This window comes from Neophocaena asiaeorientalis, unplaced genomic scaffold (genome assembly GCF_003031525.2).
Source record: "Neophocaena asiaeorientalis asiaeorientalis breed wild unplaced genomic scaffold, Neophocaena_asiaeorientalis_V1.1 scaffold59, whole genome shotgun sequence".
Lineage (NCBI taxonomy): Eukaryota > Metazoa > Chordata > Mammalia > Artiodactyla > Phocoenidae > Neophocaena > Neophocaena asiaeorientalis.
The window spans coordinates 1,556,603-1,582,159 of NW_020174268.1; the positions used below are offsets into that span (position 1 = coordinate 1,556,603).

The 25,557-nt window shown below is 42.5% G+C and overlaps 1 protein-coding gene across 4 annotated transcripts in view; it reads right to left on the reverse strand.

Moving 5' to 3' along the window:
* The window catches only part of ENOX1 (ecto-NOX disulfide-thiol exchanger 1), a 590,187-nt gene that overhangs the window by 419,605 nt on the left and 145,025 nt on the right, over positions 1–25,557 (reverse strand). Inside the window, exon 1 of one of the 4 annotated variants that reach the window (XM_024755641.1) lies at positions 17,452–17,565. The exons of the other annotated variants lie outside the window; for them this stretch is intronic. The gene's annotated coding sequence lies outside the window, so the exon portion shown is untranslated. Of the gene's footprint in view, positions 1–17,451; positions 17,566–25,557 lie in introns of those variants that run through there. 4 annotated transcript variants of the gene reach the window in all.

The following is a 25,557-nucleotide window of genomic DNA, read 5'->3' on the forward strand; positions in this document are numbered from 1 at the left end:
CTCTTGGTCGTGGCATTGAAAAGAGTTTGCAAATTCTGCATCCTTCTAGCAACACAATGTTGGGGTTCTCTTTAGGGTACTTATATCCTGTGCAGTAGTGTGACCAGGCAAGCCTGAGGCTCCTCCGGCTTAGACCAAGAACTAGTTGCTTCCTCTGTTCCTTAGAAGAGCTGCTGGGAACCAGGGAAACTGAGTCATGTGTGTGCTTCCTCTGGTCTGTATCCTGTCTCTTTTCACCACTGGAGTAGTAAGGGCCAAGAAGAGAGTGTGAGTCAGTGGAATGGTGTGCGACATTTTTTGCAGGAAGCCTTACTTGCTAATTTATTTTAGGACAAATAAAAGAGATTCCATGCTGTAAGGAAATAGTATCTTTAAAACAAAATTGGCAACACAATTATCTATATGTAAGTACCTTTCTGTCTATCTATCTATCATCTATCACCAAAATTTAGGCAACTCGACAGTTTCATCACACTGTGATTGTGTTGTATCCGATTACATATTGCTCTCAATAAAGTACTTTTAAGCCATTTTATTTTCCATAATAGATCTTGTAAGTTATTTGATTGTAAAAATGTACAATGCCTTCCAATATTACATTCTTTAAAACAAGAATGTTTTCCACTGCCGACAAGACAAACAGCAGTACCTTTACACAAAAGAAGAACTCATTTGTCAGCTTACTTTGTGACACCCAACTTCCATCAGCCGTTTGCTCTTCCTAGAGCAGGCTGAGCGGGGGAGAATTTACATTTTATTTATTCATGCTCTTTGTTCATTTTTCTATTGAGGTGTTAGGGTTTCTTTTTCTTATGAATTTGGGAAATTCCTTTAACTATTGATGATATTAACCTTATGTCTGTCATATTTGTTGCAAATATTTTCCCCCGTTTTCAGAGCCAGTTGATTCTGTATATGGTGCATTTATTTTTTTATAATTCAGAAATGTTTAAATTTAGTACATTAAAAGATGTCTTTTGCTTTAGCATTTTTTCTTTTGTATAGTTAGTATACCTTCCCAAGTCCAAAATCACATATATATTAAGCTGTATAAATGATTTTAATATCATTTTTGAGAAATCATTTGATTCTTCATTGATCTTGATACCATTTTTATCATATACTGAATTATTTCATCTACTGGATCTTTTTTTTTTTTTTCTACTGGATCTTTTAAAGCCCTTGTAGTTGCACCACTGTGTTATCTGATGATTCTTAGATTGTTTACTGAGGGAATCTTGTAAGGCAAGTGTTCTTTCCTCCACTGCCATTTACCTTTTATTTTCCTCAAAATTTTAAGTAGCTCACCCATTTATTCTTCCAAATGAATTTCACAGTCAATAATTCAAGTTTCAAAATAAAAATTCTCTTAGATTTTAAACGTAAAATTTAAATTTTATGATTATTAAAGATGTTTACACTGGTAAACATGTGAAAAGGTACTGACTTTCACTACTAATCACAGCACTGCAAGTGATCTGCCATCCTAAAAAAAAATTTTTAAGTTTGATAATGTTTGGTGTTGGTTTAAGTATGTGGGAAATTAGCACTTTCATAGACCACTGATGACAAAGGAAATTGGTAGCTATTTTAGAAGAAGTTTGTCACATCTGTCAAAATGTAAAATGCGTGCACCATTTGATCCAACAATTCCTCTTCTAGGGCTCTGTCCCACAGACATTTTTACACATGTACATAAAGATACAAGGCAGGTCATTGTACCATTGTTTGTAATAAGCCCATACTGGATTCCACGTAAAAATCTACCTCAGGGGAATGATAAACTATGGCGTGCCCATACGGTGGAATACTGTATAGCTGTTAAGCAGAATGAAGTAGATTTATATGTAATAATATGGGGAAAAAATCTCTAAGATACAGTAGTCCCCCCTTACATGCAGTTTTGCTTTCTGAGGTTTCAGTTACCCACAGTCAATACAGTCTGAAAATATTAAATGGAAAATTCCAGAAATAATTCGTAAGATTTAAATAGCACATCATTCTAAGTAACATGATGAAATCTCATGCCATCCTGATCTGTCCCATGCGGGATGTGAATCATCCCTTTGACCAGAGTATCCCACTTGTTAGTCACTTAGTAGCTGTCTCAGTCATCAGATCAACTGTTGCAATATCACAGTGCTTGTGTTCAAGTCACCACCCTCTTTTTACTTAATAATGGCCCCAAAGCACAAGAGTAGTGATTCTGGCAATTCAGACGAGCCAAAGAGAAGCCATAAAGTGCTTCCTTTAAGTGAAAATGTGAAAGCTCTTGACTAATAAGGAAAGAAAAAAAATCATATGCTGAGGTTGCTAAGATCTATGGTAAGAACAAATCTTCTGTGAAATTGTGAAGGAGGAAAAAAGAAATTCGTGCTAGTTTTGCTGTTGCACCTCAACTGCAAAAGTTACAGCCACAGTGAATGATAAGCGCTTAGTTAAGGCGAAAAAGGCATTAAATGTGCACGATAAGATATTCTGAAAAATCAAAACTACAATGAGGTACCACCTCACACCAGTCAGAACTGCCATCATTAAAAAGTCTACAAATAACAAATGCTGGAGAAGGTGTGGAGAAAAGGGAACCCTCCTACACTGTAGGTGGGAATGCAAGTTGGTGCAGCCACTGTGGAAAACAGTATGGAGGTTCCTCAGAAAACTAAAAATAGAACTACCATATGATCCAGCAATCCCACTCCTGAGCACATATCCAGACAAAACTCTAATTCAAAAAGATACACGCACCCCTATGTTCATAGCAGCACTATTTACAATAGCCAAGACATGAAAACAACCTAAATGTCCATCGACAGAAGAATGGATAAAGAAGATGTGGTGCATAGATACAATGCAATACTACTCAGCCATAAAAAAGAATGAGATAATGCCATTGGCAGCAACATGGATGCAACTAGAGATTATCATACCAAGTGAAGTGAAGTCAGAAAGAGAAAGACAAATACCACATGATATCACTTATATGTGGAATCTAAAATATGCCACAAATGAACCGATCTATCTATGAAACAGAGTCACTGACATAAAGAATAGACTGGGTGGCTGCCAAGGGGGAGGGGGTTGGGAGAGAGATGGAGCGGGAGGCTGGGGTAAGCAGATGGAAGCTTTTATATGTAGAATGGATAAACAAGGTCCTACTGTAGAGCACAGGGAACTGTATTCAGTATCTTATGATAAACCATAATGGAAAAGAATATTTTTTTAAAAACGTATTTTGAGAGATAGACACACATATTCACACAACTTTTATTACAGTATATTGTTATCATCGTCCTATTTTATTATTATTTTTAGTCTCTTACTGTGCCTAATTCATAAAGTAAACTTTACGATAGGCATGTATGTATAGGAAAAAACAATATATAGAGGGTTCAGTACCATCCAAGGTTTCAGGCATCCACTGGGGGCCTTGGGATGTCTCCCCCACAGATAAAGAGGACTACCGTATATTATTAAACAAAGAATAAGTTTGAGAACAATATGACCAACATAATGCTGTTTCTATTTTAAAGTATGTCTTAGTGTGGGGGGGAGGGAGGGGCAGTACGTGCATGCATAACAAATATTTAGAAGGGCAGACGCTAAAAGGGTAATTATATTTACTTCTGGGGAGGTAAGTGAAATTAGAGAGTAAAAAGAAAGACTATAACTGTTAATCTAAGTATTTGTACATTGTTTTATTTATCTACTGTAATATTGTGTTCATATACAACTTACATGTTTTATTGAAAAACTTAAAAGCGACACCTAGTCGCTATTAACGTTATCTTTTCCTGGACTACTATTTTGGGTTTCTATGTGTTTATTTACTCTCTAAATGGGAGAAAGTTACTCATACTTAGTTGGCCAACAGATAATATGTGTGAGCTCCTGGCTGGCAACGCCCCTGGGGTGGTGGTTTCTGAATCCCCTTCTGAGTTTCACCTTATGGTACAAATTAGTCTGGAAACGTTTAAGGTTTAGCTAGCATTCATCCCGGACTACCCTAAGTGATTGGGGTGAGATTTCTTTTTTCCTCATTGCATATTTCTCTACCCCCAAACCCCAGTAAACACAGAGTGATAGAAAAGCTACAATCCTTGGTGTGTTACATGGGGAAGGGACTTCACCACCTGGGATGGATTTTATTCTTCCCCTTCTGCACCACCCACTAAAAAAGGACAGTAAACTACTGGGAATTGCAGTCTATGAAGACATATTAAAAATTTGGTGCAGAAGAGAAGCTCTGCTACAGTATTTTTTTTTTTTTTTGTCTGCGCCACACGGCTTGCGGGATCTCAGTTCCCTGACCAGAGATTGAACCCGGGCCCCAGCAGTGAAAGCCCAGAATCCTAACCACTAGGCCACCAGGGAACTCTCATCTACTATGGCATTCTGAACATGTCAAAAAGCACATGACCCACAGGAGAGAGCTGCTCAGGCTTTCTACTGGTACAGAAATCCAATGCTGGCCAACAACTTTTCTCCTCAGTTCAGCTCTATCAGCCTCGTAATCAGTAGAAATTCCTTCCGGAATCCTGCAAAAGGCTATCCCTCTTATTTTCCACTGGTATCACGTCTTTATCTTTTTCTGTGTCACCACTGATACTTAAATGGAAAGTTGGGAGAGGCTGTGTCAGGGCCTATCAGCCAGATGACACTATAAATGTGTCATTTTGCAAATAAAAGTCAAGTCCAAAACCATAATACAACACTGCTAATGGACAAAAGAGGCCATAAACACAAAAGGCGTATGTGGACAAACACAACCGTTAGAACTTTTCTACACCGCAGTGGTGTATCTGCCACTTACTAATCAAGCATGGCGGCTCTCCAGGGCGCTAATTCTCCCAAGGACCAAATACCCATATACCGTGTATGTGTGCAGAGAACAGGGAACATTTCAATGACAGCTGCTCTGAAGATCAGGACCAAGGGAAGAGAAAGGAATGAAAAGCAGCATGACAATACAGAGAGACCAAAATCTGAGTGGAAATAAAGACAGACAGTGGGGAATAAACAGGAGATTAATACCTATGAAGTGATGAAAGAGGATAGAGTCCCAGAAGGGGTACCAGAGAAAAACTCTGTAAATTACCAGTGGGAAACGGAAGCTCTGCTGGGAAAGACCTTCAGCCTAATTTTTTTCAAACTTAAAACTGGGATTTTTGCGCCACGAGGAAATAACAGGTAAGCGGGGAAGCTAAGGCAATTTATCACAGTGATCATTTCCACTGATAAGCGTTTCTTTGTTTGAACAAATGCCCACTCTTAAAAACCAAGTTGCAACTGAACTAACAACTCGGTTTCCTGTGACGATCCCTGTTAAAAAAAAACAAAACAAAAAAACTTCCAGAATATGTAATATAAAAAGAGTGAATATACGATATATTTTTGGTCTTTTGACAGAGGTAAATGCGCTAGAAGAACACCTGCCACTCTTTACTTTAAACGTGGAAATCGTGGGTTGGCCTAAAAGATGTAACAGGTTACAGAAAACCCCGAATGAACTTTTTGGCCAGCCCATATATTCAATCCATACACCTTCTATAATTTCCACATGTGACAGGTGAGAATATGTTTAAAGATACCCAATATCAGAAAAATGTGATGTATATCAGGATTCTGTTGGATCTTGTCAGCTACTCATAGCGAGATAAGCCAGCAAAGGAGGGGCCAGAACTTGCACTAGACTTGTCGTGGGAGCAAGTGCATGTGTGCAGAGTGGGCAAAGCGTAATGCTCACGCTGACCTCTACTTGGGACAAAAGAAAACTAGGGAGTCCCAGGACCCAGGGCCATATACAGAAAGAGGCCCAGCAGTCCTTGGAAGCCGTCCTGCAATGGTCCACAGACACTTATCTGTCAATGGGGAAGCAGCAGGGCCCTGTCCCTGGGCTGGACTTCTCCCCAGCACAGCCACTGGTGCAGCCAGTGGAGTTAGCTGGGCCTCGATCCTACAAGAGAGGCCAAATGATTGAATAAGAAGAGAGTTCTGACCTGGACCACATTCAAGCCACCTGAGGTTTGGGAAGTCAAGACACAGAAGGTTTGCTGTTACTAAGAAGGTTAACATCAAGAAGGGTTAACATCAAATGGGCTGACAATGCACCACTGGGACTGGGAACCATGCCCAGGGCCATGCAAGTTATAGTGACACATAGCAAACACTACAAAAGGGTCTCCTATTGGTAGGAGTAGCATAACATCACATCCAATTTCAAATGATGGAATCTCCTGAAAGGTGAAATTCTGCACTTGAAGTCTGTGGTTAACAACTGTTTCATGGAATCGTGGGACGCTGACTCTGGAAAAGCGGGCAGACCGTCAGCCTAGGCTGCCCAGGCTCCAGTAGAACAACTTGCCGCTTAGCTTTGAGCGTCATCACCTAAGCTTCCAGGGCCTCGGTTTTCTCATCCCAACGGTCTCTATGGCCACCTCTGGAAACTCCTGAAGGCCATGAATTTTTGTCATGAGGCTCCTATCACAAATATAATCTTAGTAAAAATGATCCTATACTGTGGCATTCCTACTTATTCAACAAATGTAAAGGGGATCACACTCCAAAATGGATGTTCAGAACAGTCCAGCTTCCCCCACCCAAATCCTTTGAAAAGCAGACATGGTAACAAGCCAACCAAAACCTTGTTAAGACTGATCATGAAATAAATCACGTTCATCCCAGCTGAGCACAGTCTCGCTCACCCCTCTGTGCCCAGCTCAGTCTTCCCTCCGTCAGGGGCTGGTGTGTCAGGACTGGCTTTGTCCCGCAGCAGCTGGGGGCCATCGGTCCCGGCTGCCCTCTGCAGCTTGTGGCGAGGCTGGGCAGTGGAACAGTGTCGGGTTTCATGAGGAGGCAGGAAGGAGAAGGGCTGATCTTAGAGACACACAGGAAGAGGGGTGGGGGGCCTGGGTGTAAGGGACACAGGTGTGCCCAGCCCAATCCAATCAGGAAGAGTTCCCAGCACGACCCAGGGTTCCTAGTACAGGTTGCCCCTGTAAGCAGCTTTTTTGGCAGCAAAGAGCTGCTTGCAGGAAAGGGGTCTCTGCAGGAGGCCTCTTTTGTCTTGTCACTAAGCTTAAACCAGGCACCCCGATGCTCTGCTCAACTCCAGCTCCAGCACACCTTTCAAATCTCTTGATCACGTAATACCTTGCCTAACTTGTTGGTTCTTTCCATAGATCAAAGAGGTACAGATGAAGAATAAGTAATTAACATATGATGAGATCTCTTCCCTAGCTTCCCCTTCAGTAACCTCACGAACAAACTGTGTGAACAAGGTGGCATCTAAGGAAAGATCACAAGAAGTCCACAAGCCTGCACAGAGGGGGATGGGGACGACTCTGACCCCCCCCATCTCAATGATTAACTGAGGTTACTTCCCTTTTTCTCTTTAAAAACTTTCCCGGCTGAGCAGAATCTTCGGAGGTGGTTTTGTGGGGGGACACTGAGTCCACCATCTCCCCAGATCGCCAGCGTTCTGATTAAAAGCAGCTTTCCTTTCTACCAACATTTGCCTCTCTCTCGAGTACTGATTTTTGAGCGGTGAGCAGCCAGACCTGAGTTCGGAACCCCCCCGGTTCTCCAGGGAAGGCCACCCCCAGCTCAGTCCTACTCCAAACACAAGCCTGAGCCAGAGTCTCTCCCAGGCCCACAGGAGCCTAGACAGCTACACGGGGACCTCCCAGGCCTAACTCAACCAGCACTTCTCTGTGGTCTTGGCACCAGAGGGGGAAACTGGAAAGAAAGGGGCTGGAGGGGAAAAAAACTTTTATATGGTTCTAACTTTATGGAGAACAGCACAAGCTTTCTAATGGTGCCGCTTGGAAGCACGTCGATGTAAAGCCCAGGGGACTCAGCTCACAGCCCCTCATCTTTCGTAGAATTCCAATCCTGGCACAATCCTTGTATGAAGATTAAATTTATTCAGAACCAATTTTCCAAGAGTTCAAAATATTGCACACAAGTATTTGTTTTTACTAAATCTTTACAAAATTCCTTTTCCTTTGGTTAGAAATGAACAAAGCAGAGTTACTCTCTGCATCTTTTTCAACCATGGAAGCACAACTGAAAGAGAACAGACAATCTACCGCAGGTAATACAGAAAGTTAAGGAGGATCCTCGGAAAAACCGGTCCTGAGGGGAGTAAAAGATCACTAGCACAAGCCCTTGCCCCATGAAGCCCCGTAGCCCACGGACAGCCAGCAGAGGCCAGGCCTACCCAGAACCCTCCCTATTCTCAGATACCCATGGAACAGGAGGCAAATTCTGAGGATGTTCAGATTGGGTTTTTCTGATCTCAGTGGGCAGTTGCCATATTTGAATTCAAGTCCTTTAAGAAGCCACTCACAAATGCTGAGCGTCTCTGCTTTATCTACAGAGATTTTCAAAACACCTCCTGTCTCTCCCTACTCTTAATAACATCATCCCCCAACAGTCACTGTATAACTGTAAAGAAGCAGGACCCATGGGGCCTTCTGGGGATAACCCCTCTCCCCATCTCCAAAGTACCTAGACAACTGTCTCTGATGCACAATTCCTGAGTTGTTTTACAGATGCTAAAACCCCCACCAAACAGAAGACTTTACCTGATGGCCATGAGCACAGAGGCCCCAGATCTCCTGGAGCCTGAGGACTGGTAGTATTAATCCCTGTGATACCGCCCTGCTATCTCACGATCAACCAATCAAAGAACTGTGCACGAAGTGATCACACACCCTGCCATGTGACTCTCCTCTCTCCCTGTACCTTTAAAAATGCTTTCCTGGGCTTCCCTGGTGGCACAGTGGTTAAGAGTCCGCCTGCCGATGCAGGGGACGCGGGTTCGTGCCCCGGTCCGGGAGGATCCCACATGCTGCAGAGTGGCTGGGCCCGTGAGCCATGGCCGCTGAGCCTGCGCGTCCGGAGCCTGTGCTCCGCAACGGGAGAGGCCACAACAGTGCGAGGCCCGCATACCGAAAAAATAAAAAAAATGCTTTCCTGAAACCCATCAAGGAGTTCAGGGGTATTCTGAGCGCCAACTGCCCTGGATGCCTTGTCTGCTGCCTTACAATAAACGCTGTGCTTTCCTTCACCACAACCCGGGGTCAGTAGATTGGAAAGCCGACCCAAGTAACGTAATGAATCTCTAACCGTTCCTCAACAAACAAGTCTGAAAATGGCAGGCACGTTTCGCCTTTGTCCTACCAGGATTTTACAAAGTTGAGAACGATGGATTTCAGTCTGAAATCCATCGTTACAAAACTCTCCTTATCTGGCAAAGGGAAACATCCCAATCACGGTTCTCTGCTGAGCATCATTAGAGGAAGCCAAAGAAAGAGCAGGAGCAGGAAAACGGGTCAAAGAGCAACTCTTTAACTTACCAAAGCAGAGGCCGCTTTGCCCAACTCACAAAACCAGAGCCTGCTTTGTTCGGCTCATCCCCTCATGACCAAGTACAGACGAGGAGATTTTTATCACTGCAGTCTCATTCTACAAAACAGGACTCCATTTTCTCATCTTTCTGGGTGGCCATGAAATAATGTACATCTTGTAAACAGAGGTTGGTTACTTCAGGGAGGGGGACAGGAATTAATTTCAAACCTATCACATAGTTTCAAGTTATTTCCTGTGAGATTTCATACGGGGTTGGGGGGTGGGGGCGCCCAGCACTGGAAGCCATAATTTCCATATTTATTGGAAATTGCATCTCAGCCAAAGTGGTACATTGTGTCCTCACAGTGAGACCTCACCCAGAGAAACAGAATTAACTCACCCTATCATCGTAAGGGTCCAGGGTCTTTTTCAGAAAACTGTAATATTTGACCCTCTGATTCAGACACTGTTTCTTTAACTGCACTGCATTTTAGCAGACTGTAATTTAAGGAACTGATTTCTAACCTAATAAACTTCTTTGCCAACTAAACCAAAGAGTTTACATCTGTGTAATGCATAGGAAGTGATAATAGCACCAAATGGCTACTTTTTTTGAATCAGACATCTCCCAGCCAGATTGCTTAGCTGGGTCTTTATTTATTTATGGCTATATATTTTCTTCTCTAAGGCTGTTTCATAACCTTCTAAAATATACTTTTATATAAAAAAATGTATTTTTATATATATGGAAACTACATGTGCTTATGTATGTGTTTACATGTCTGTACACGTGTGTTTATGTGTGTATGCATGTGTATGTATGTGAGTGTATGTGTGTACAGACTGGCACGAATTTAGACTGTGAGGAAACGACTGATAAAGGATGTTGCATATTTCATGTATAACGTATCTGAAGACTGGATTTTACAACCACTGCTGATGGCATTATGCTGTTTTATTAAAATTATATTATGCACATTACATAATTAATTCACTGAGGCTTCCAGCTTAGAACACAACCCTCCACAAATCTGGATTTTTAGTTTTAGTTTTCTTTTGTTTTAGGAGTATTAACACCTATTTGAGAAGACAGCATGGGGGTGGCATGAACATTAACACATACACCACAAAAAATGTGACACATACAAACTCTTGCACCAAGAGAAAAATTTTGAGAAATTAAGTAAAATTAGTTAATGAGAAAATAAATTGGCTATTATATAAAAATGTTAAGAACCAAATATTTTCTTAAGGAGATTTGCACTGAAGAGAGTTGACATTAGTCTTAGATCACCAGTACCCGATTTGACTCATTAGCTGAACTGAAATACAAATAAACAGTATTGATTAGGACAGTCGGAATTAGGGACAAGCATTTAACCTTTGGAGTTGACAACAGTACCCTCCCACAGTACATACTATGGTAGATCGGGAGTCTGACCCAGGATGGTTTTTATGTTTTGGGGTGTTTTTTTTTTTTAATGTCTTTAACAATGCCCTTTGTATCTGTAAGTGATTTATTTAGAAATTTTTCAATGCTGTTTTTATTAAAGGCAAGTCTTTCTCTACTGTTATTCTTGTTTTTATTATATAAAAATATATATTTTGGCAGCCTTGCAAAATTAATCTTAAAATACTTCCCCCAAATTATTACATTCCAAGTATATATCCTTGAGAAGGAACATCTGTTTTATCTCTGAATAGTTGAAATCATGTAATGTTTATGCCGTACTTTAAAATATCATCTAAGGAAAAAAATTAAATTTCCAGGTTCATCATATCTACTTTCACAGCTCCTCAATTACAGGATATGTACTTTTTTCACTTTTAACATTTTTGAAAATGAGATACATCCTAAAATTTGGATTTACTCTTCATTTTCTCCTAAAACACTATTAAAGCATCTAGCAATCCACAGTGTAACAGACATGAGAAAATACATTATTTTCCACACGCCTACGACTTACTAAGCGTGTAGGTAGGTTCTGCCACGTGTTTAATGTAACAGTACTTCTCACACACAGAAATTCCTAGAAGCAGCCTAATACCCCCGATCAATCACCTTTTTGCTTGAAAGAGGGGGAAAAGGTGGCACCAGGAGCCACCAAAAAGAATAGAAAAGTGAAGTACATACTTCTCCCGTACCCTTTTCGGCAAGCAAAGTTCATGTGATTCACTTCTGGCCAATGAGAAGAAAGCAGAGAAGTGGCAGTTCCAGGAACGCTTCTATTCAACCAACACAGAGAAAAGACTTGGCTGGTGTGACCTCTTTTCTTCCCTTCTTCCTGTCTTACTCTTTAAAGATAATGGTACCAAGGCTCAGAGAGGTTAAAATAACTCACCCCAAACCATGCAGTTGGTAAGTGGCAAAGCCCGAGGCAAATCAGCCTCAGGGCAATAGGCCAATTCCTTAGGAGCTAATTTCTTCCAGTGCTAAATAAAAAGTTACTGGGGTAATACGCACCAGTCAAATCAAATTTCATCATGCAATCCTTTATGTAACTAGCAAAATGTAAAAACAGCACTCTCAGGTAGTTAAAAGCCTGTCCCATTCCCCACCCACTCACCCACCCACACAAAGAGAGCCTCCCCAGAATCACTCATCTATCTTGTTGGAGTAACCCACAGTTACTGCCCCCTAAAATTCTGAAATCAAATAAGCATGGCTGGTGCTCTCTGACTCAAGCAATTGAGAGATTTTATTATCTAGTATGTAAATCTCTTAATACACATCCCAACTACCTGATTTAGAACACACACACACACACACAGAGTCTACAGTAAAATCAAGAAAAACTAAAATAGAGCAACTTTCACTAATTTTACCCCCAAAACATTGATCCTGCCTTGGGCAAGGTAAATAAATCAGTGAAGCTGTAAATACATTATATTTCCATTACAGACAATCATTTTCCCCATGCCTTCATTCAATAAGTGTTGAACAAATTCTTAAAGACTAGAGATTTGGAGGGATGTCTGACCAGGAAGCGCCACACGCTTTGGACCAGAACTGAGCAGAGCCGGAACTCAATTCTCAGGTCTTTTTGCCTCCAATTCTAGCTTTAGGACCTTAAAAATCCTGAGCCCAAAACGTGAACCTAGTATAACTCCACGCAAGTGAGAAACTAAATCCAGATGCCAGAGCTCTGTCCGAATTTGCTGAGCACTTGCTCTGAATAAAGTTCTACCCAGAAGGTGATATACATTAGAATAAAACGTGCTCCTGCCCTCAAGGCCCTTGAGTCCCTGTGACCACTGTGTGATTTAAATAATTCAACTGAAATCAGAGACATTATCAGTAACAGAAAAAATTTAAAAAGAAGTCTCATGTGCCTCTTAAGATGTCTCAAATTAAAATGAAGCTTTCCATTTGACAAAACCCTAAAATATATACTAATCAAGATAAATATGACCCGAATGATAATGGCCACAATGATAACATTTATTATTGAGCACTTACTATGTACCAGGCACTATTTCAAATGCTTTCCAACTTCTAATACACAACAAGAGCATTAGATATTATTATCCTAATTCTACAAATGAGTTCACAAAAAAGCTTAGAGAATTACTTCATAACTTGTCCAAATTTACATATGCTAATAACCACCACACAATTCAGCCTCCAATTTTGAAAACTCCTGCCAGTATTCTATAGTTCTTTAAAAATGGATAACAACTCGCGCACACACACGTACACACCGACACGTAGTTTTATCTGTCTCTATAGGTCTGTTTGCTTTGAATATCCCCAAATTTAATCAATATCAGGAAAGAAAGCTAGAAGCTGAGAGAAATACTATCCATACAGAATGGGCCATTTGTGGTTAAAAAAAAAAAGAAAAGAAAGAAAGAAAAAGAAAAAATCAGTAAGATGAAGAAAATGAAGAGTTTAACAAGAAAGTTTCCAACACTTCATACTTTAATTGTGAATTGAAGGAATTATTGAGGAAAAATATTTTTAGAAAAGCATTTAAATTTATCCTGTGGGTGTCACTGACACTAAGGTCATTTCAACACAATGATTTTCAAAGTAATAGAAACAACTTAGGGTGGAAGCACCCAAGAGATGATTACAATAGAATCAACACTGATTTGCTCCAACGTTCCAGGAGATGAAAGTATAGACCTCATCTCCTCAAGATTCTGCTGGGATTGGATGTCTTTACTTCATTAACTGCTCATCCATGATACTATCTGAAAAATGCTGACCCTGCAGCTTTGTGCAGACGACTGCTGTTGCCTCAACAACTGTTTACTGGAATATCCATTTTCCTGTCTAATAGAGCCCAGAGTTGGAACTTCCTCCACTTGAGCTGATTTTCTACTGCTTCATTTATGCTACAGCTGTGTTTGTACTAGGCGTGAGATATTTATCTCCATGATCATATACAGTCCAAGGTAAAGAAAAATACAGGTAGAATATGAAAAGGAAGAGACACTCCTTTCACGGTCTTTCAAAGTAGAACAATTACAATTAGGTAGGGGAAAAAATACCTGTGAAACTGAACTCATTTTTTTACTTATAAAGGAAAACTGCTGACATAAGCAAACTGATGTAAATTGTGTATGTGTGTCCTGTCTCACTAATGTGCAAGTTTCCCTACTGGATTATAAGGTTCTTGAGGGCAAGAGTTAGATTCAAGAAACCTCATCTCTTACATGGGATGATGCCAAGGCCTGGGCCGTGGTGTCTGCGTTCCCCACTGTGTACTCTCTGGTTGTGAAGGAGCTGAGAAGATTTGCTGATGATCATGGCCAGGTTAGTCACTACAGACCCAGGGCAGCACCCTGCCCACGGGAGGTGCTTATTGAATATGAGTTGGACTAAATGGAAATAATATCAGCATTACCCAGTTACCTCCATTAACAACCAGTTTAGATGAGCTTTGATATTTTCCAAATTGTTCGTTTGTTTTCTCCTTTTAAAATTGTTACTATTTAAAAGTTTAGGCATATGGTAATACTTAGCTGGAAGTAAATATTTAACCCAATCTCTACTAAGTAAAGTCCTTAACATTTTATATACAGTCTGAAGACATACATAAAAATATACATATACATACACACACACATTTGGAATAAAAGCTGGTCTCGTCATAGAGTTCTGTTTTCTACGCGGTAGCAGTGAATAGAGATTTACACTTCAGGAGAAGGCAGGCACCTTACCATTTATCTTCCTTCAGCCCATCAACTTCCCTCTCCCCCTCTACCTCTTCAGTCATGGGTGCCTTCATATTCAGAACACAGCAGCTGCTTATTTTAAGAAATCCAGAACTTCACAGCTGCTCACTGTGCTTTCTCGTTCCATTCCCATTGCAAAGCTGTCATGTTGTTTGTCAAGTCTGAAAATCTCTTTCCTACTTTTCATTGGAGACACTGATTAATTCGATAAAAATAGAATCTCAAACTGTCATAGCTCTTTCAGTCATCTTAATTCATTGTAATTGGTTTTTAAATATTCAGTTCCTGATTTCTCATAAAATTGAGGGCATCACACATGCGTGAGCTGTCGTTATTTCTTAATACTAGCAGTGGTAATAGTAAGGTACCCGTCCATTCTTCCCTGTTGTCTGTATACTTTCAACCCTGATTAGTATGTGTGTGGCTGATAAATAATTGATTTGATTTTATAGTGAGTGACATATTTTGAAATCTGCAAAGCATCTTATGCTGGGAATTTAAGCCAACCCTTTCTTTTCCCAAGATAGCTCTGGGCGCTCCTGCAAGAATAAGTTGGAGCAGATCTTGACTTTCCTATTAGCATCTCACAATTTATGAGCTTTTGATAGCCATGAGATGATTTTTAAAGGATGATTTTAATTCCCCAATGCACCTAGATAACTAGAAAAATAACAGACAATAAATGAGTGCTTTAAAGAAGGAATTTAAGAATTTAAAGCTTCACCCAAGCTGAAAGTAATCAACAAAACTTTATAATGGTCCTGAACCGACTTCAATATTCCCTTGACATTATTAAAGGGATGTATCAGCTTTGAATAACTTACTCCATTCAGGCTCCACAACCATCCTGTGATGCAGTAGTCATTATCTACAGTTGTTACATGAGGAGATTTGAGGCTCCGATATTTTACGCAAATTACAGAATTAGGAATTGGCAGATCTGAAGTTCAATCCAGATCCAGCTGCATTCAAGTCTAGATCCAGCCACATTCACAGCCCTCACCAACCCCCAGGAAGAATGTGAGTCCTTGAACTTCCTGATATTTACAGCACCGTGTGGGTCCTTATATCAAGTTTAAACCTAAAAAAATTCAAAGTTCATTTATTTCATGGATTATCCAAGACTTTGGGGTTCAATTTATCACTGGCCACATACTGAGTAGGAAATGACAGGGCTACAATTTTCAACCATGATCATAAGTAAAGATTTAACATATTGGGGGAATTATTTGAAAAATCAAATATAAAGAAACTTGTACCTCAAATAATAATTTTCCCAGTAGAATTCGCCTAGCAAGTTTATCGTGGAAATCAAAGAAAAGTGTGTATTGTTCTAAGTAAAACTCTTTAGGTAAGTTTCTATCAGTATCCTCCACTGTCAAAGTGTTAAATTCTTACTTTTGTTACTCCTGTAACCAAAGCTGATCAAACAATCAATCACACGCCTTCTGCAGCTCCAGGTAAACCACTTTTAATTAAAATATCCTTCAATTACCAACTCATTACAAATTCTGAACTCCATGGTAATTGAGAATTTAAGCAACAAGCCTGGCTGAATCACCATCCAAAAATACTGAGTGTAACTCAGTAAGTGAAGAGAATTAGAAATGAATTTTTTTCCTAAAGAGAATTCAGATTATATCAACTCACTGGTACAATTCCATGTTATTTAAAGACAAACACCTTTGATAGGTCATTATTAGGAATTTAGCTAATTATGCATTAGTTTCTATTGGGAAGCTTTACTACATGTCTTGTGATGGCATTTATACCAGACTATCTTTACAAGGATGTCTGTAAATTAAACAGCCTGGAAGGATGAAGACGGCATCTCCCTCCAGGACAGAGGACAGATTGGTTACCTGACCAGGATAATAAAGGCTGAGTACATTTGCCAGCAGCTCTTTATAAGACTGGTGGCTTCCCTTTGTGACCGCCTAGAGGGGTGGGATAGGGAGGGTGGGAGGGAGACACAAGAGGGAAGAGATATGGGAACATATGTATACATATAACTGATTCACTTTGTTATACAGCAGAAACTAACACACCATTGTAAAGCAATTATACTCTAATAAAGATGTAAAAAGTAAATAATTAAAAAACAAAAGACTGGTGGCTTCCTAAACTCTGCCTTCCTCAGCTGTGACACAGACCCACCAGGTGTGAAGTACCCACCTGGCATCACTCAGTGTTGCCCCCCTGGGAACTGGGGGACAAGGGAAACTGACGCAAGCAGGAAGCTCGAGCCGCAGGCTGTGCCATGTGGAATAGAATCCTTTGTGTCTGACCCAGGAGTTTTGTGTCTTTTCCCAACATGTATGGAACTGTGGCAGCCTCACTTATTAGCTCACAGGCAGGGTAAAATCCCAGAACCTTCACTGCTCTTGACAGTTATGTGTGATTGATTAAGTATTTGCAGAGGCTCACCAACTCCAAGGGAAGTTTTTGCACCTCCCTCTGAAGCCTGAAACTCACAGCCATCACCTGCGCTCACACAATCATGGCAAACCCACTACAGAAAACCACCTTCCTACAAGACCTGGCCACCTGATAGCTACTAAAATGAGGGGCGACGGGAACAAGTGGAGGAGGCTTGTCCACTGCCGGGTTATTAGCGCCATCGTGACCATGGACCTATACGCCCCAAACAAGATATCCTTCTTACTCCCTGATTGATTACATGCTTTCCCAGGCTGACCAGTAAATCCCTGCCATCAATCAGTCTCATGGGAAGAAAATCTCGTATCTTGCTCCCTCTCTTCAGGCTACCCCAAGGGTGATACAAGCCAGACAGGTTTTGAGGCACTGAGGTGCCCCAACTTGCTTCCTTTTCCCCACCTTGCTGGTCAGGCTCATGGACAGTAATAACCAATATTTACAGAGCACTTCTCAATAATCATTTGATCCTTCTCCCACCTGGAGATGCAGACAATTTGTAGGCTCTCTTCACAGAAGCTCAGCGAATCCAAGGGGCTTCGCCCAAACCCACAACTGGAAACTGATGAAACGGACACGTCAGCTCGCGGCTTCCAACTCTTTCTTCTGTAACCGTTCCACCCTGTACGCCACGAAACCCAGAAGCCCAGCAAATTGCTCACCCAGGAGCTCAGAACGCGGCTCCTCGGCCTGCGCCTCACAGGGAACGCCCACGGGCGGCGTGGTTCTGCATCCTCCCAGCACAGACAGCACCTCCCACGTCTCCCCCGCCCCGGGAGGAGGGCTGCGCCTGCGCACAGTGCCATCTGGCCCAGGTTCCGGAAGCGGAAACCCAGGGGTCCAATCAACCACCCCCCAACACACCTGCACAGAAACTGAGGCTGTGCCCTCCGGACCCCACTCTGGCCCTCTCATTCGCTCCTTCACCCACTCTCTGAGTGGCCCCATGAGAGGCAGGGGAGTACACTGGTTAGGGAGCAGGGTCTAGAGCTAGACGACATGGGATTTTTAACCCTGGCTCAATCACTTATTAGTTGTAAGATCTTAGGCGACTTATTTAACCTCTTTGTGCCTTAGTTTCATTATCTGTATAATAGGGATAATAACAGTACCTCTATTACAGGGTTGATGTACAGATTGCATGAATTAAATATAGTACTCCAAACAGGCCTACACTCAATAAATGTTATCTGTCACCACCACTGCAGCTGCTATGAGTCCCCACTGGACACACTGATCCCATTTTGGTTAGCACCCCAATTTCTCACCATCAGGCCTGGGCCTGAATTCAGGTGAACTTCTCCAAGTTCCCCACACCCAACCCTACAAAACCCTACAAAACAGCAATCTAGCCTCGCCCACTCTGCCATCAGAAACAAAACTGTCAAAGAGTGCGATGAGCTCCAGAACTCTTTCTTACTGAATGAATAAATGTGTTGGGAAGACTCTGTCCTTCACAATATATATTCTGGGAACACAGTGTTCTGGGCTGGAGCATCCTCTCTACCTGCTCTGTGAGTAAATCCACACTGTAGGCAGAATAATGACCCCTTTCCCCTCCCGCACCCAAGATGTCCACATCCTTTTCCCGGAACCTGTGACTACGTTACCTTACCTGGCAAAAAGGACTTTACCGATAGGAGTAACAAGGACATTGAGGTGGCAGATTTTCCTAGATTATCCAAGTAAACCCAGTCTAATCAGGAGTCCTTAAAAGCAGAGAAACTTCCCCAGCTGTAGTGAATCAGAGAGATGGCAGTCAGAAAGATTCAGATCATTGCTGGCTTTGAACATCTTGAAAGGGGCTACAAACCAAGGAATGTGCGTGGTCTCTGGAAGCTGAAAAAGGCAAGAAAATGGATTTCCTCTGGAGCCTCCAGAGAGGAACGCAGCCCTGCTAATGGTTTGATGTTAAACCAGTGAGACCTGTGCTGGACTTCTAATCTCTAGAACTTTAAGATAATAAATCTGTACTGTTTAAGTCGCTAAGTTTGTGGTAACGTCTTACTGCAACAATAGAAAACTAACAGAGTCCCTCCCTCTGGATTCTCCTACTAGGGAAAGACCACAAGCCAGTATCCGGGCACTATGCCGTGGAATTAAGCAACAGAAAACCACATACTTCCTCACTAATTCATGCTTTCATCGAGTCACTCAATGAACTTCTGAAGCACCTGCCATATGCCAGGCACTGTTCTATGTGCTCCAGAAAACAACAGTAGAACAGAGAGAAACAGTTGGCTTCTGTTCCATGGAGCTTACGTCCCAGAGGTAAGAGAGAGAGACAGTAAACAGGCCAATCAAGAAATAAAACAATTTCAAACAGCGATAGGTGCTGTGAAGAAAATAAAACAAAATGAAGAGATAGAGAATGCTGGGGCAGAGCCAGGGGAAGGAAACCCCAGACTGGGTGGGAGGAAGGCTCTCTAAGAAATGACATTTGAGCTGAAATCAAAAAGGTACAAGGAGTCAGCAAGGCAAAGATCCAAGTCAGATCCTGAGCTGCTAACCCATGGCTGACTGAGGCGTGCTTACTGAGAAGGTAAAAGATGAAGTAGCCACTCTGAGAAACTGACGCAACTTCTTGCTCCAAAGAAAAGGACACCGTGTGAATTGCTTCGCTCATTTTCCTGTCCTCACTCTTCACAAGCATGACTTCTAAGGCTTTACTTTTTTAACATACTTTATGAGCAGTGTAAAGGCAGCATTACCCCCAGAGTCCCTGATATCACTCAATGCTCTCCTTATCTGAATATGGATGCGGTTAGATCCCTGGGACTGCTGGACTGCTCTCATTGTCGTTGTGATGGATTTCCCTGTGGCTGGCTGTTTCCTCTATCAGTGACACTGGCTCCAGGACCAAATCCATTGCTCAGGTTCAGACCCAGATGGAGAGCCAGAGCCCATGCAGACGCAGCTAGCTCCCCTGCACACTTAATGAGGAGAAAAATATCAAAGTCTCTAGACGGTGAGTAAATGGGTAAACTTCTCTCTCCTGTCTTATCAGGTAGGAATGACGGTCTGTGCCATCCAAATCACACATACACACAACAAGCCACTCGATTTATCTATTATTGGTAAATGGTATCTTGCTCTGACATCTATGGTAAAACAGTGAAAGCCACTCCAATTTTGATGAAGACTGTCGTAGTGTCATTAATTATTTCTCACAATTGCTCCTTTCATAGGTTCTTTATGAAGGTCAAGCTAGAATGGCCAAGCAATCTGTCTCAAGCCAGCGTTCCCAGACGTACACAAACAATCCCAAGCAGCGCGAGCCATCTTGTACACCTGCTAAGACTCTCTCCCACGTATACTCGGCCATGTGAGAAAGTTACAAAGGCGAGATATGCAAAACGATTCCAGTTCTAGAGCTATGCTACCCATTTTTGTTGTTTTATACGTTAACACAAGAAACTTACATATAGACTTCATATTGAGTGGAAAGCCTTTTGTGTTGGGGAGTTGGGGTGCAGGGTTAACACTTCACAATGATAATTCACTGACCCTGAGGATGGTGCTCAGATTTTAGAGCCAGAATATGAGTCTGATTTCTAACCCCACCATATAACAACCGTACGACCTTGAACAGGACGCACCTCTGACCAAGCATCAATCCTTTCTTCTCTATAGATTGAAGTCGAAAGAAACGCCCTTTCACCTGTCTCAGAGGGTTCTCACAATTCCAAAATGAGATGTACTTTGTGAACTAAATATAAGTGTAAACGCAAAGTCCCCCCCACCCCCCACCCCAGCCTCCTCGCTCATGGTGCTACAAATATGTTGCGTTTAAGGCAAAAGCCCAGGTCCCGGTTCTCCGTACTCCACCCAGGATTCCTCTCCTCAGTGACTCCCTATGAGATGCCCTGGTGCTTGTGGGCGTGGCTGTTCCCGCACCTGAGAGCATTCCTCTCCTCTTCGCTGTGCTTTTCGTGGGCTCCACTGACCACTGTTACTCTGCCACCCACAAGTCACCATCGACCCCCCCCCCCCCCCCCACAACATTCTCTGGACAAATAAGTTCCTCTAAAACACCAACCTCCAGGCCCGGCCATTAGGGAAACCATTTCCACTCTCGGGCCTTGCTCTTTCAAAAAGGCACCACCAAGAAGAAGTCGTTAGGCACTGAGACCAGTTCTTTGCAGGAACTGGAAAACTTTAAGGGCCAGATAATAAATATTTTAGGCTTCAAAGGCTTAAGTAATGTATCTCTGTAACACGTTCTTCTTTGCTTTGTTTTTACAATGCTTTAAAACCCTAAAAACAATTCTTAGCCTTTCATCCTTACGAAAACAGTCACAGGCTGGATTTGTCCCGAGGGCCGGAGTTTGCCAACCCACGCCGTATGCCACAGTCTCGTTCATGCCAGAGCATACTTGTTTGTGTGTGTGTGTGAGCAGGTGTCTTCTGTTGGTAAGGGGAGTTGAGGGGAAGCTAGTTAAGTCAGGAGAGGTACCTGGAGCCTCTGTTCCCTTGGACATCCAGGCTGTCGCTCAGTCTGGTCCCACGGGCAGATTTCTTCCCACGTGGCTTTCTCTCAGTCCAGCCTTTTTCGGGGAATTCTAAGCCATGGGAGAGATCAGTCCATTTCTGAGCTCCAGAAGTAAGCCAGGCTCAAGTCCTCACCCTGAGGGCTCCTGAGCGGTATGTAAATCAAGCATGTGGCTTCCATGCCCCCCGAACATTCCGTGACAGAAGGCCGCTCTGCCCACAGCACATGGATGGAACCTGGCGGCTACAGTGACTTACGATACCATCCAGCCTGGTGAAAATGCATCACGGAGCCACCCAAAATAGTTTAGACATTTATAATCTGCTATGCTTCCTACCAAAAAAAGAAGAGGAGGGAAAGAGGAAGACTGCAGAATATTTCGCTTGGATGTCATTATATCAAACACTGTCACATAATCCAAAAGCAAAAGTACGATTCCCCACCATTCACAGTTTCTAAAGGAGAGAGAGTAGATTTGGTCTTCCTTTGGATGTTTTCTCCTCTTCAGAGAAAACTTAATTTCAGTTCTTCTTGATTCTCACATATATGCCGTTGAGTTAAGGCCTCCCCAAGTGCAGAGGGTGCCCATCTGCAAATTAGTACGTGACGCCACCTTGGCCCACAAAGGAGCTAGAAAATGGGGCCCCTTCAGCTCTGTGGCTCAGCACAGTTTGGTTACTGAAGGTGCCTCTGTCGGGGGATGAGTGGGGGGGCGGGTGGAAGGCACCTCTTACCCTGGCAGATCCAGCTGTGCCCAAGGACACCCGTGTGTGTGAGCAGAGCCAAAATGGCTTCTCACCCCGACTTATGTCCTTGCCAGGCTGCACGACAACACACAGAGGCCCCGACTTGGTCCGCGAGTCAACGTCTGCAGGCCGGATGAATTTAGCCCATTTTATGCAACTACTAGCACTACGCTGACACAGAAGCCGCTCATAATATTTATGGCGTTGACTATGCTGGTGCTGGCGCCATCACCAACTCGTCAGCTGGAGAGCCTTTGCTCGTTATCACTTAAGCAGGGCTGATTTTGAGAGGGACAGAGAGGGTAAAGCCGTCCACGGTGTGGGTAAGTTGCAGGAGGAGGGTGACTAATAGCCATGAAGATGAGCACAGAGAGAAGGGTAACTAGTAGAACAGAGCCGACAGCTGAAGCTGAGGATGGAAGCCTGATGCTGAACGCCTGGAGGTTTAAACTGAAAGAGGACTTTCTTCAACAGTGGGAAGGAAGGTTTGGGAGACCTTGTTTGCACTGATGAAAGAGGTACACAGCTGAGAAGCCAGGAGGCCGGTGATGCGGTTTCAGTCTCCCAGAGGGGAAAGAATAGACACAGGTGGGGGCCTGGTGATGTGTGAGGAGGAAAATCTGAAGCTGCCGGGTCAGAACCAGCGATAGGTTGGAAGTGGGAAGAGGGAAGGGCGTGGTGGAGTCAGGGCTGACTGGAGTTCCTGGCCCAGGAAACGACTGATGGCTGTGTTTTGGTTGCCAAGGCAACAGGCCTAAATGGCAGCCGGAGAGGCCTCAGAGTCTCTGGGATCCTCCTGCCGTGGGTCATGCTGTACAGACCTGATGTTCTTCCATCAAACGTACAATACGTACTCTTGTTGCGTGAGGTGTGTGTATCACCTGAAAGGACTCTCCCTCCCCGTCGTATCAGGATGCTGTGGGTTGCAATCATGCTTCAGAAACATATTTTTCAGCATTGTTAGGGGAAACAAACATCTGTGACAACTAATCCGAACCCATTCATAGGAAAGATAAATACAAGCACTCTAACCTGTAGCATTATAGGTAACTTCTTTAAACACGGAGAGCGTTACAGCAGAGCTCTACCTTTCCAGCAGAGAATGTACTCCGTATCTTCCTCTAGAAACTAAAGATACTACATATAAATTTGAAATCATATATCTCTTCAAAGCATTAATTTTTAACAAGGCCAAAATTGCTAACAACCAGGGAAAGTACCGATTGATAAATTATGTGCTCGGTACATAGTATACATTGTGAATTTGCATGCATATTAAATGCAAATGACTAGAAGAGCATAACACGAAGGCTTCAAATTTATATGTGCAAAAGACAGTAAATCCTAACATTAAAGTTCTTCCCAGAAAACATTAACTCCCCACATCCCATGCAATGGCTGCACAGTCAGGGGCGTGGTCTCAGTACAGAGTTCAGGAAGAGTATAAAACTTGTATCACCCATGCCACCCACTCACCAGACAGAGCAGACAAGACCGTCTGCATCCCGTGCGACAGAAGCAAGGTGCTGGTGCTGCCCAGCTTTTCAAAGTTTTTTTTTTCTCTTTTTTTTTTCGTAATTTGACAGGAAAAAAGGTACCACCAAAACTGCCACTTTTGAATCACTAAGAAAATCTTTCTTTGTTGTAAAGATTTCAACATTGAGGAAACGGGACAAAACACAGCTAACTTTGCTCTTCCACCAAAGTAAAAATCAGAGGTATGTGATGTCAACTTGGTAGGCTTTGGTGCCCAGTTATTTGGTCCAACACAAGTCCAGCTGTTGCTATAGAGGCATTTTTGTAGATATAATTCACAGTATCCCTCAGTTAACTTTAGGTGAAGGTGAGTACCCTGGATAATCTGAGTGGGCCTCATATAATCAAGTTGAAGGCCTTAGGAGCAAAAACTGAGTTTCCAGGAGAAAAAAGAATTCTGCCTGAAAACTGTAACATAGAAATCCTGCCTAGGGCTTCCCTGGTGGCACAGGGGTTAAGAAGCCGCCTGCCAATGCAGGGGACACGGGTTTGAGCCCTGGTCCGGGAAGATCCCACATGCCGCGGAGCAACTAAGCCCGTGTGCCACAACTACTGAGCCTGCACTCTAGAACCCATGAGCCACAACTACTGAGCCCGTGTGCCACAACTACTGAAGCCCGTGGGCCTAGAGCCTGTGCTCCCCAACATGAGAAGCCACTGCAATGAGAAGCCCGCACACCGCCACGAAGAGTAGCCCCTGCTCGCCGCAACTAGAGAAAGCCCGCGCGCAGCAACGAAGACCCACTGCAGCCAAGAATAGAATAAATAAAATAAATTAATTTTTTAAAAAGCCAAGAATAGAGTAAATAAAATAAATTAATTAAAAAACAAGAAATCCTGCCTAAGTTTCCAGCCTGCTGACTTGCCCTACAGATTCCAGATTCAAGGCTACAACATCAACTCCTGCCTGCTGGCCACCCCTATGAGTTTCAGACTTGCCAGCTCCCACAGTTATGTGAACCAATTACTTAAAATAAATATACTATATGTACATACACACAGGCGTAGATGCGTGCATATCTATTGATTCTGTTTCTCTGCAAAACCCTGACTGGTACAAGACTCAAAGGGATTTCCCACTTAGAACAAAGTGTTCAGTATTATAATCCATCCTGGTGGTTCGTTGAGTGCTGCTTGATTTTGATTACAATGTAAAAATTAATGTATTCTCTTCTCAACATTTTTTATTGGGAGACATATAACATTATGTTAGTTTCGGATGTACAACATAATGATTCAATATACGAATATATTACAAAACGATCACCATAAGAAGTCTGGTTAACATCCATCATCACACATAGCTTTTCTTGGGACGACAACTTTTAAGATCTACTCTCTTAGCAATGTTCAAATGTACAATACACTGTTATTAACTAGAGTTACCATGTTCTACACTACATCCCCACGACTTATTTATTTTAGAACTAGAAGTCTGTACCTTTTGACCACTTTCACTCATTTTGTTAAAATAGCTCCACCACTATGGAGTACAGGACTTTCTTGAAAATTTCCTTCCTGATACTCATTTAAAGATTTCTCACTCTAAGAGGCTGACTCTAAGAAGAAGAATGGGGAACTATATTTGCAAAAGAGGCTCATGAAAATCTTTCTGGTGGCTGAACATCTGCTCAGCAAGGCTGCTTTGGGGGCTCGCCTTGTGAATTCTCTGTGGATGCTAAGTCTTGGGGGATGGAACTGTCCCCTCATTTATGGCCTAAAAGCACAAGTCATACGATCAGCTCCAATGAAGCAAATATCCCTGTCAAGTTCAGATCAATTTCACGGGTTTAATGCCACTCTGACTGCTCC